General features: G+C 35.0%; 1 pseudogene; it reads left to right on the top strand.

Moving 5' to 3' along the window:
- The first annotated feature begins 287 nt into the window (after positions 1–287).
- On the top strand, positions 288–9,557 carry LOC135636372 (zinc finger CCCH domain-containing protein 13-like; annotated as a pseudogene).
- Positions 9,558–10,133: the final 576 nt, after the last annotated feature.

Raw genomic sequence — 10,133 nt, 5'->3', positions numbered from 1 at the left:
TGTATTGAGCAAACAATAAAGAATCTTCAAAGAGGAATTAGAGAATATTTAATTTAATCACTTGGAGAGTAAAGAAGAAGAATATGAAAAAGATGTCTTAATAATTTACACTCAAATATCTATTTATAGATATTTTCTTAAAAGACACCAACTTTGAAAAATAACTACTAAAATAACTATAAAAGAAAACACCTTTTCAGATAAATCTTTTGAAACGAAATTCTTTTTTCTTTTTAATTTGAACAATTTATAACATCGATGCCCTCGCCATAGCTGCAATTTCGCCCATGGTGAGGCGGAGATCTGCCGCTTCGGTGGATCTTTCAATGGTAATCACTAAAGGTTCCGATCTATGGGTTGTTTCCTTTTCTCTCCTTTTTTTTCTCCACGAATGTTGGTAGAATTACACTCTTACTTGTCTAGTAGTTCGATAATACTGCTCTTATCTAACTCGCTGCTTCTTTTCGGTGATTAATTGAGGTAAGGGTGAAATCGTTGTGCCTTCTGATGCCTTTTTGATGTTCGGATACCTTTACTCGGTGCAACATTGACTTCGAATTTTCCATAAAATTGCTAATCATATCAGTTTTCATGCACAATTTCTCTATGTTTATGTAATTGAAACTATAGTTTTATATTTAAAGAATGGTTATATCGTCATGGAGCGATTGCTGATAGAATTTATTGATATGACAAAAAGTTTGAATTACTTGTGTCTCAAACTACACAAGTATTTGTGCTTGACATGTCATGGGCGGACATGTATGATATTACTGATTGCTTGAATAGCTACGGATCCAATTAACTAATATATGATGTTAAGCTTTACCCTCATCTAATGGTCAACAAAAGACTTCTTTCAGTGAACCTTTACCAGTTGGTGTTTGAACATTTTAGTGATGCAATTATACATTCGATATGGTTTTCCCTTCCTGTCCACCCCCAAAAAGATTTTCCCTTTTTTTTTCACATTAGGTGGTTTTAGCTTCTCAGTTTCTTGCTTGAAACTTACTTGAACGCCGTAACATATGAATCAATTCTGCTGATTTAATTAGTCTGTGAAATAAATCAGTAGAAAATGGAGGTCAGATGAAAAATATATTCATAACAAATATAACAGAAAAGCTGCTGGATAAAAACCTTCATCACTGGCACATATTTAGTCTGGTTCAATTTGATTGAATTTTGATTTGAGAAATCTTCAAATAATATCTTATAAGAATATTCGGGATACACCTTTTTCGGTTAGATTCATTTGGTTTACTCTATTTTGAAGCTGCATTGTATGATATCAATTCTATTTGTTCTGGGAAAATGATGAAACTCAGTTCAATTGCCTGCAGATGAAAACTAGCTTCTTATTTCTTGATCCAAAATCTTCTCAGGTAAAGTTTATATAGAATATCTGCCATAATTCTTGGTTTCCTTTTTATAGTATAATGGAACAAATTATCAACCTCCAAACAGCTTCTTAGTATCACTTGCAATTGGAGAATGGCACATCCGCATTTTCTAGCCTCACAATTGGTGCCATGATGTTGATAATGACTAAATGAAGACATATCTAAGGGATCACATTTGCTAGGTTTGCTGCATACTTACTGCACCATTCTGCATGTGACACTCTTTACATTGTTAGCAGCTTCAGCAAGAGTAATTGATGACTCATACAGTTGATTTGATGCATTCTGTATCCAGTTTCATCAATTGGATCCTTATTGATGGTCTTTCTATATAGTTAGAGAAGGTATATGTTGGGATGATTCTTGGACATATCAGCATGGTTATACTGGATGGAAGGTCCTATCTTTACTGTGTCAATGGCTCTGCAGTGGAAAATCTCTCAATTTCTGTTGCTCATAGTTTCTTTAGCTACAGAAGGCATCTACAATAAATCTTATTGATTACTTATGAAATATTCGAAGGATTCACTCAGTGATCTAAGATCCTTACATGGTATTGCAACTATTAATTTTATGATCTACTTTGTATGTTCGGTGGCCTTTTGCAATTGTTGAGGAACCAATAATTATTCGTTATTGAATTTCTCGTATTGCTCATGGTGATGGTAGGCTTGACAAGAATTTATTGATTCTCCATTTACCACGGATCTTAAGCTTGGTATCAGAAGAGTATAGAACTCTATTTTGTTGTTTAAAATTTATTTTTCTTGGTTGTAGGTCGACGGAATCATAGAAGTGGGGACTTGAGAGATAAACTTGACAGAAGGCATCCCTGGTAGAGATGCAAGGGCTCACCAAACTTTCCAGTATCAAAAGCCAATCTATCATGATAGAGGTGAGCATTATCATGAACTTTTTGTATTTCATTTTTTTTCTTCATTACTGGTCTCACCTTTGTGATGACTTGTTTTCTGTTATATACGTATATCTTTGTAACCTTTTTCATATTTGCATACTGATAATTAGGCTTTTCTCCTTCTCATTATTATTATGGAATACTACTTGCAGGCTCTAGCTTTTCGAATTCACCTATCCAGAGAAGGTAAGTTGCCTTTTATCTTGTTCAAACTTATGGGAAACTTTCTTTTAATCTTGTCTACACAGAAACATAATATTTTCCATACTAGCTGATGTCCATCCAAAACCTTTTTGTTGCCTCCGATACTAAAAGGATAACTTATGGGCTAAGGGATTACTTAAAAGAGAAATAGCACTTAAATGGTTGTTTTTAGGCAGTAAATATCAGCAAAGACTTGCTATATTAGCAAGAAGATGATGATAACAGGTGTACAACATGAAAAAAAAATAAAATCAAGAAATTGGTTATGGGAGAACACAAAGAGGATTAAAAATGGGACAAAAACCTACATCTTGATACAACTTGAGTCACATCAAATTAGGCACCTAAGCCTGATGGATATATGAATGATTTATATTGGCAATATCTGTGATTCTTTATAAGAAACACAATTCAGCCTCTTCCTTATAAGGAAAAAACTAATTTAGAGTTTTAGAAGTCTGGATTCAGATCTACGTGTGTCTAATTCCTGATAAGAATAGACCTATAATGTTAGTGATTGTGGTTTTTTTGGTGTATGATGTGGGATCATGGGATGCAAGGTTTTAAGCATGATATTGAGACACCCCTTAACGAAATGAATTTCCCTCCTACTTTTGCTTAATCATTTTCTGTTTGTGTTTCTTCCCCATACTTTTTGTTGTAAAGTTCTTGACAAGGACACTCTAGCTCTAAGGAGACTCTAGTATTTTCTGAGTTGTTTAACAGCTTCTTCCCAGGTCAAAAAACAAGAAAAGCTATGTTTTTACCCATCTTTGTCTCAGATCATATGTTAATATGCATTGGGAGTAACAAGACATCTTGTACAAAATTCATACATTTATGCCAATCTAATAGATTAGTCAATTAGCCTTGAAATATTTCAAAATTTTAATACCCCACCTGAATGGATCTTAGAAAGAAAAAAAAGTTGTTTGATACCAAAAAGATTCTGTGGGATGCCAGTCCTAGACATCTTCTTGGAAAGGACCTAAAAAACAACAGAAAAAGAGAAACAAGAGTGTAAATTGGCTTCCAGAAAGAATTATATTCTGCTGGCAACTTGGTTCCTATTGATCTTTAATCCATGTTTGCTATTTGAACTCTGTGTTTGGTTGTCTTTTCCATTTTGGTTAACATCTAAAGGTGATAAATCTTTTTGAGGTGGCTAATGGAGAAAGGGATGCACTTTGTGGCTTTCTAGGACATATCTAGGCTTAAGCTTAAAGGCATACCAATATTTAGTGACCTCCATTTGTTGTTTACTTGACATATTTAGGTTTACTTTCTGGTGTTGCATTTATGGTTTTACAGTGAGAGAAGGAATAGGAAGAAGCAGCACATGAATAGAGAAAGTGATGTTTCTGAAAGCTCTGAAGCTTCTGATGGTCCTGAAGATAGGAAAAGGGAAGAGAAAGCTTCATCTTATGATGACAAGGATGGCCTTGAAGAGCAGGTTTGGGATATACTTTTGTATACTGTCATAATACTTCTATAACTGCTGGTTGTTTTCTCTTCCATCTTCTGGTGTTTTCTTTCCCTTATAAAACTTCATGCAGATAAGGCAAATTCTGTTAGATATTGAGATGCTTGATGACCATAAATCCCAACTTGAGGTAAGTTATAATTCATCTTTGAAGTGTTGCCAATATTTTTCTTCTTTCATCTCCATCTTTAATTCATTCACATGGCAACTGGCTTAAGTGGTCTTTTTTTAAGAGTTCTGAGGCAATCACTTTTTGCATACTATGGATGATAATTATTTTGACTGATATTTCTTGCTATTTACTACAGTCTCATTTATTTCTGCACATATTAAACCAATACAGTAGCACTATGTTAACATTCTATGTTATGAATTTATACAGTCGGACACATGCACATACATAATTACTGTCACTGCTTCAGCTTTGTTATATATGAAAAAAGCATCATCTAGCTTGGTGATCACTGGTTCCATCACTAGTTTTTCGTCGTTCTAGGTCGTGGTATGGTTAAAGAACTAATGCATATTTTTGCTTCATGTACAATGTGATGTATGGATTGTAAAGATATACTGGAGAGTAAGAGTGGTGATTCTTATCTATTATATGGCACTAGGGTTCTTCTCCTTGGCTGAAGTAGTCTCATCTTTGATTGCGTACTTGACCTTATACCAAATTTTCATTTGCTATATAATTAATCAAGAGAGTCCTATTGTCTCTCTTTGATCTCTCTTTCCTCTACTAGGTTCAAGGAAAAGAGGCCTATGCTAAGGAGTTCTTCATTCTCAATGAGTTTAGGGTGGGGTTTCTCAATAATACAGACCCTTAATTAAATAATTCTGATGGTGTTTTATACAGGAGGGCTTAATTTTTTTCCTTTGCAAACAGACATGTTTTTTCCTTGTCATCTTGTTGAATTAAGTAAATGTGATGGGAATTTTAGAGGGAGTATTTCATGCAGATTGATTGGATTTAGATATTCAGCATTGTTTCTGAAAATATCCAGCTTTCACTCTTCCATAGTTATATTGCAACTTTTGATTGTAACTGATTTTCTTTAATTCTTCCTTTTATTTTAGTGTCATACTAGATGCTTGCACATGATCCACCTTCAGGTCTCCATGCTGAATCATGAGAAGTCTATGATATTACAGCAAATATTGACACTTGGTTGTCACTGTTTTCGAAGATTGAAGATTTAATATGGAGAGAATTACCAAGTTGAAGTGAAACTGTACTTTTTCCATATTTGCACAATTTCCATGTCTTATGGAATCGAACAATAGGCTGCTCATGCTGAATGGATTTGAGGAGGCTGAGTGCAGCCTGTGATGGCAATAAAGCTTAATAAGAGATTGTAGAATGCTTGATTTTACAGGAAAAGATTTGGCACGTACTACCTTTAGTGTTAAGGAGTGGTTGTATTTAATTGTAAAATAATGCGCCAAATGATGGCAAGGAATAAATGATTCATTTCTATCAATAGGCTTGCTAAAGACCCCAACTATAGAGTAGCACAGGTGCTATGAAGTGGTCCAAGTTGGGCTTTTCGTAAAATCGAGACCAAGAGTTTGCCATCAATCAAGACTGGTCTGCCATCGGGAAGAGGTTTGGGCTTTAGGCAGGACTCCCTAGTTCTAGAACTTGGTCTGCTTGATTGCTTGCTGATTTGACCAGTAAAGAAAGGAACGACACTCAAACCATCTCCTATGACTCTTTTTGATCTTATTGCCATTCCAGAAGCTGATGAAAGACATACTGTATTCATTATTGAGACCCATGGTCAGAGACTTGAGTTTATTCCACAGAGGTTGCATGAACAAGGTTAGAGGTGAAGTTTGAAGCAGGGCGTTTAGCTAAACGAGACAGGGGGAAGGGCAACGAGGCCCTGCAACATAGGCTACAATCACCATGAAATCATCCTAGACTAATCATAATGTACCAAAGTCTCGTTTAGCTATTCATGCCTATACAGTTCATAGAGGGGTCATCCACCATAATATGGGAGAATGCACTAGTTAATGCAAGTGGTGATATACTCCACCATCCAAGTCGAGGAATGGTGACAAGTATGTTCGCAATTGATGACACTTGAATGGAAAACCTGTGATCAAATTTGAACACAAAAAGGAAGCGAGGCATTTGCATCATGCACTGTTTTTCTTCCCCCAGAAATGTTCTATTGTCTAGGTTACAGGCATATGGTCGAGTATAATTTGGATATCATATCCGGATTCACTCCGTTTCTGCTGTATTTCCACCCAATGTGAATTACCTGGCTCATTTGTTTCCATTGTTGAATTCTGTGCAAGTCATTTTTTCTTGGTGTTGACTCTGTCTACAGATCTTTTTGGATGAGAAGGCTGATGAAGCATACAAGCTTTTTAGTCAGATAGAGGAGCTTGAATCACAAATTAACAAAGAGCAAGAAAACTGTAGAAGGTTACAAGTTCAACCAGTAATATAAATTTGGACAGGAGCATAGTGTCTATATCTGATTGTGAGGAGCCTTATGTTTTTTGTTTAATTTTTCTATCAACTTTGTTGCAGGATCACTTCAAAGATTAAAAAATTCATTAAAGCTCATGGATGGTATATAAAAGCACAGGAGGAGTTAAGAAGGCAAATGTTGTTTGTGGAAATAAGAAATGTTATAGCATTTGTTCATTTTATTGGCTTGCATCTGTTTTGATCTTGGTTGGCCCATGACAAGGGAATGTTGCTCCATCGCAACATGGGTGCTGCATGTTCTAACAGTATAGACAGCAGCCTCTACATGTGGAGGGATCAGATTTCCCTCCCCGGACATGCAGTGGCAGGAGCATCTGGCACTAGGCTGCTTTTCTTTATCATTTTTGTTTTGAACTTAGCAGACACCTTGTTTTTTAAGCATCTGAATATGGAGACGAGACATCAATTTTACAGGTCGCAAACCCATCTACAGAAGATTGGTTATCAGCTTAGTTTAGATACCTTAAGAACTTATGCCAACGAAGATGATCCAAGCATCATTGTCACCAGTGATGGAGATCCTAATGATGACGGGAAATAAAAAAAATATGATCATATGAGTAATATGTTATCAATCAAGAAGAGATCACTTGAATATCCAGCCACAAGCAAAGAACTTAAATTGGTAATCTAAAATTATTATTGCTGTTACTGTACTTTCTAGTAGTGTTTGTGGTGATTTGTTTGACTAATTTGTTTTTCTTGTCATCCTTGAATCTGTTTTTCATATATAGATGTTAGGATCTGTTAGCTTTTATTTCTTCTGTACATTTATTATTTGCATCATTTACAGCACACTTTATCTTCTGCCTGATATTCGTTGTATTCTAGCTATGCTATGTAGCAACTGTAGCATGTAACTTTGCAATTGTTATGCTTTCTAATGTGGAAAGTTTTCTGGGATTTTTGGTGTCTCCTCTAACAGTGAAATTATATTCTTTAAGTACATCATAGCAAATTGTTTTGCTTAATGATGTGGAAGGTTTATGGGATTTTTTCAGTTTTTTTGACAGACAAATTATTTCCTTAGCTACCTCACAGCACTAGCATGAATTACATGCTGCATATATTCTTTATCTTAATTGATAAGTGATCACTTAAGTTCTTTCTGGTTACTGAAATTAACTAAATATAATCAATCTTAGGAAAAACTTCTGTTTTGTTGATTGTTTATTCTAGACTTTTATATACAATCTCGAGAATAACATTTTTCTTAATTTTAATTGTTGTTGTATAGTGCTTCTGTTGGTACAATTCACTTATTTTCTTTGGATGCAATCACCTGGTTGTCACAGGGATTTCACGAAAGAGAGAGATCCAGATGTGATATTTAAACCTGATAAACTTCCAAGGTTTGAAGGACCTGCCTATCAGTCGGAAATTATCAGTAAAGGAACTGATTGAACGAAAGCAATCCTGACCAAAAATAAGTCAGCAGTAGAGGACTACAATCACAAACAAGGAAGAATTGATTCTTCTACCTTTGCCTCTTTGAATAAGGTTATGTCCAACTATTCACTATTCTTGCATGTCTTGAAATATTTCATGGTTTTTGCTGCAGTGCTTGTTTGTTACATGGAGAAAATTTTGCGATCATGACCAAAATAGTGTTAGATCTGATTGGTTCTCTTGACTGTTAAAGATTGTAGTGCTATTTGGTAAAAGTCTCCAAATAGTTTTCTCAAACCTTCTTGCTGAAGATCTAATTTTCTTTTCTAAAATAAATCTTTTAAAATGTACTTCCTGTAAGTTTTTCTTCATTTAGTTCAGCATGTTCAAGCTACATCTGTAACCAACAGGGGAAGAGTTCTTAAGTGCAACATTCCTTCCGTTTACTGGTATGGCTGCTCCTGCAGAGGAATTTATAGAGGCCACTGAACCTGATGAGAAACCTGAACTATAGAAACTAGAGCGGTCTTTGAAATTGATGATGTGGATTATGTGACTAAGTCTACTAACATGCCTCCACCACCTCCAGTCACGCAACAAACATACAAGCAGGTGAAATTTCAACCCTTGTTCATACCTACAGATTCTGTTGGTTAACTGAATTCTGTGTCCATTTTTTTTTCCTATATAGGTTTTATTTAGCTAGTTTGATGAATTCAGTTATCGAATGTTTATTTTATATGTGCAGAACTGGTGGAAATGACACTATATTGATTCTATTTTATTCATATGTGGTGGTCTTATCTTCTCTAGATATTATATTAGATGTCTACTTAATTTTCTCTGAACTTGCAAGGACAATTGCTTTTGTAATATATTTTTATATATTTTCTTGTAACACCTCTCATTTTATATACAGAGATGAAATTTACTGCGGTACTTCCGTCATCTGTTTTATAAATGATCATTTTCTCTAATTATTTATTAGCTGTTCATGTTTGTTTTCTAAATCATGAATCTTATATGCTGTTTTGGTCTTTTAATTTTGTTTTTCCAGCACGAGGGTGATAATGAGGAATTTGATGGGGGAAAAGGTAGACCCGGAAATGCTGGATAAAGACATGAACAGTGAGGTGGATATTTGAGCAGGTATGACTCATGAGCTCTGGGAAGAGGCGGAGGCTGTCTGCATCTAATTTCATGTGACGAGACTAGAAACATGGTGATCTGATTACCTCTTTGTACCTTCAAGAAACCTCCAGAAGCTGGGCGTCTTGGTTATTAAATTTTCTAGGACCCGGATTGGTGCTCAGTTCTGTTTTTTTGACTAATACAACAGAATAGGTACTCATTTTGCTTAGTATTGTTGATGAAAGGGACATAAACCTCAGCAATTTCTCGGTATCAGTGTCCTCAATTGGTATAGCAAATGCATCCTGGTACTTTTTTCTTATTCCCTTAAGCATGTCTTTGCCAACGGTGCTTTGTGGGTTTTTTTTTTGTTTTTACTTGCCCTCTGAACTTAGAGCTTCGTATTCTATTGATGTGAGTATCAAGTTGTTATTTGGCGAAATGTATGCGGATCTGGATGACGTTTCGGTTGTATCAGTTACGTGAATCTGTAAAAAGATTAGGTGTCCTTTCATCGTCTTCTGTGTATGCCCTGTTATCATAAGTGTTTATATGTTATCAATCATTCAGTAATCAGACTGTAAACAGTGACTGATTAGTATTTGGTCCAAATGTGGGTGTATATATGTACTATTTACTGTCTATGCAGTTTGTAGGATAAATACACATAACATCAACTATGTCTTATTTATTTATATAATATTTAAATAATCATAAAAAAATAATGGAGTATATATTTATATAGCGTCCTGAAAGCTTGCGTTGAGCTTATAATGTTACACACGTAAGTAAATCATTATACTTGATTTCAGAATCAAAGATAGAAATGTATTAGATTGGACACAATCAAACAAAAAAAGAAATAGAAAAATCAAAGAAATAACTTAGGCATTACGCCATCAATGCAATTGTTACAGGGTTGCCTTCCTAACTCTTCGGCTTCTCGATACTGTAGCATGTGTCAAGTGTAGAAATGAATTTTGATTGGATCTGAATTTTTTTGAACAACCTAAATATTATTTAACATATTTGTCATTGTTCCTTTGACCTCGTACTGCATCGTTCCGTTTTGGGTCCAAACTTTCTTCGTGTGTTGGA

The sequence above is a fragment of the Musa acuminata genome, chromosome BXJ3-4, assembly GCF_036884655.1.
Source record: "Musa acuminata AAA Group cultivar baxijiao chromosome BXJ3-4, Cavendish_Baxijiao_AAA, whole genome shotgun sequence".
In the NCBI taxonomy this organism is placed as follows: domain Eukaryota; kingdom Viridiplantae; phylum Streptophyta; class Magnoliopsida; order Zingiberales; family Musaceae; genus Musa; species Musa acuminata.
This window is presented reverse-complemented; position numbering and strand designations above follow the sequence as displayed.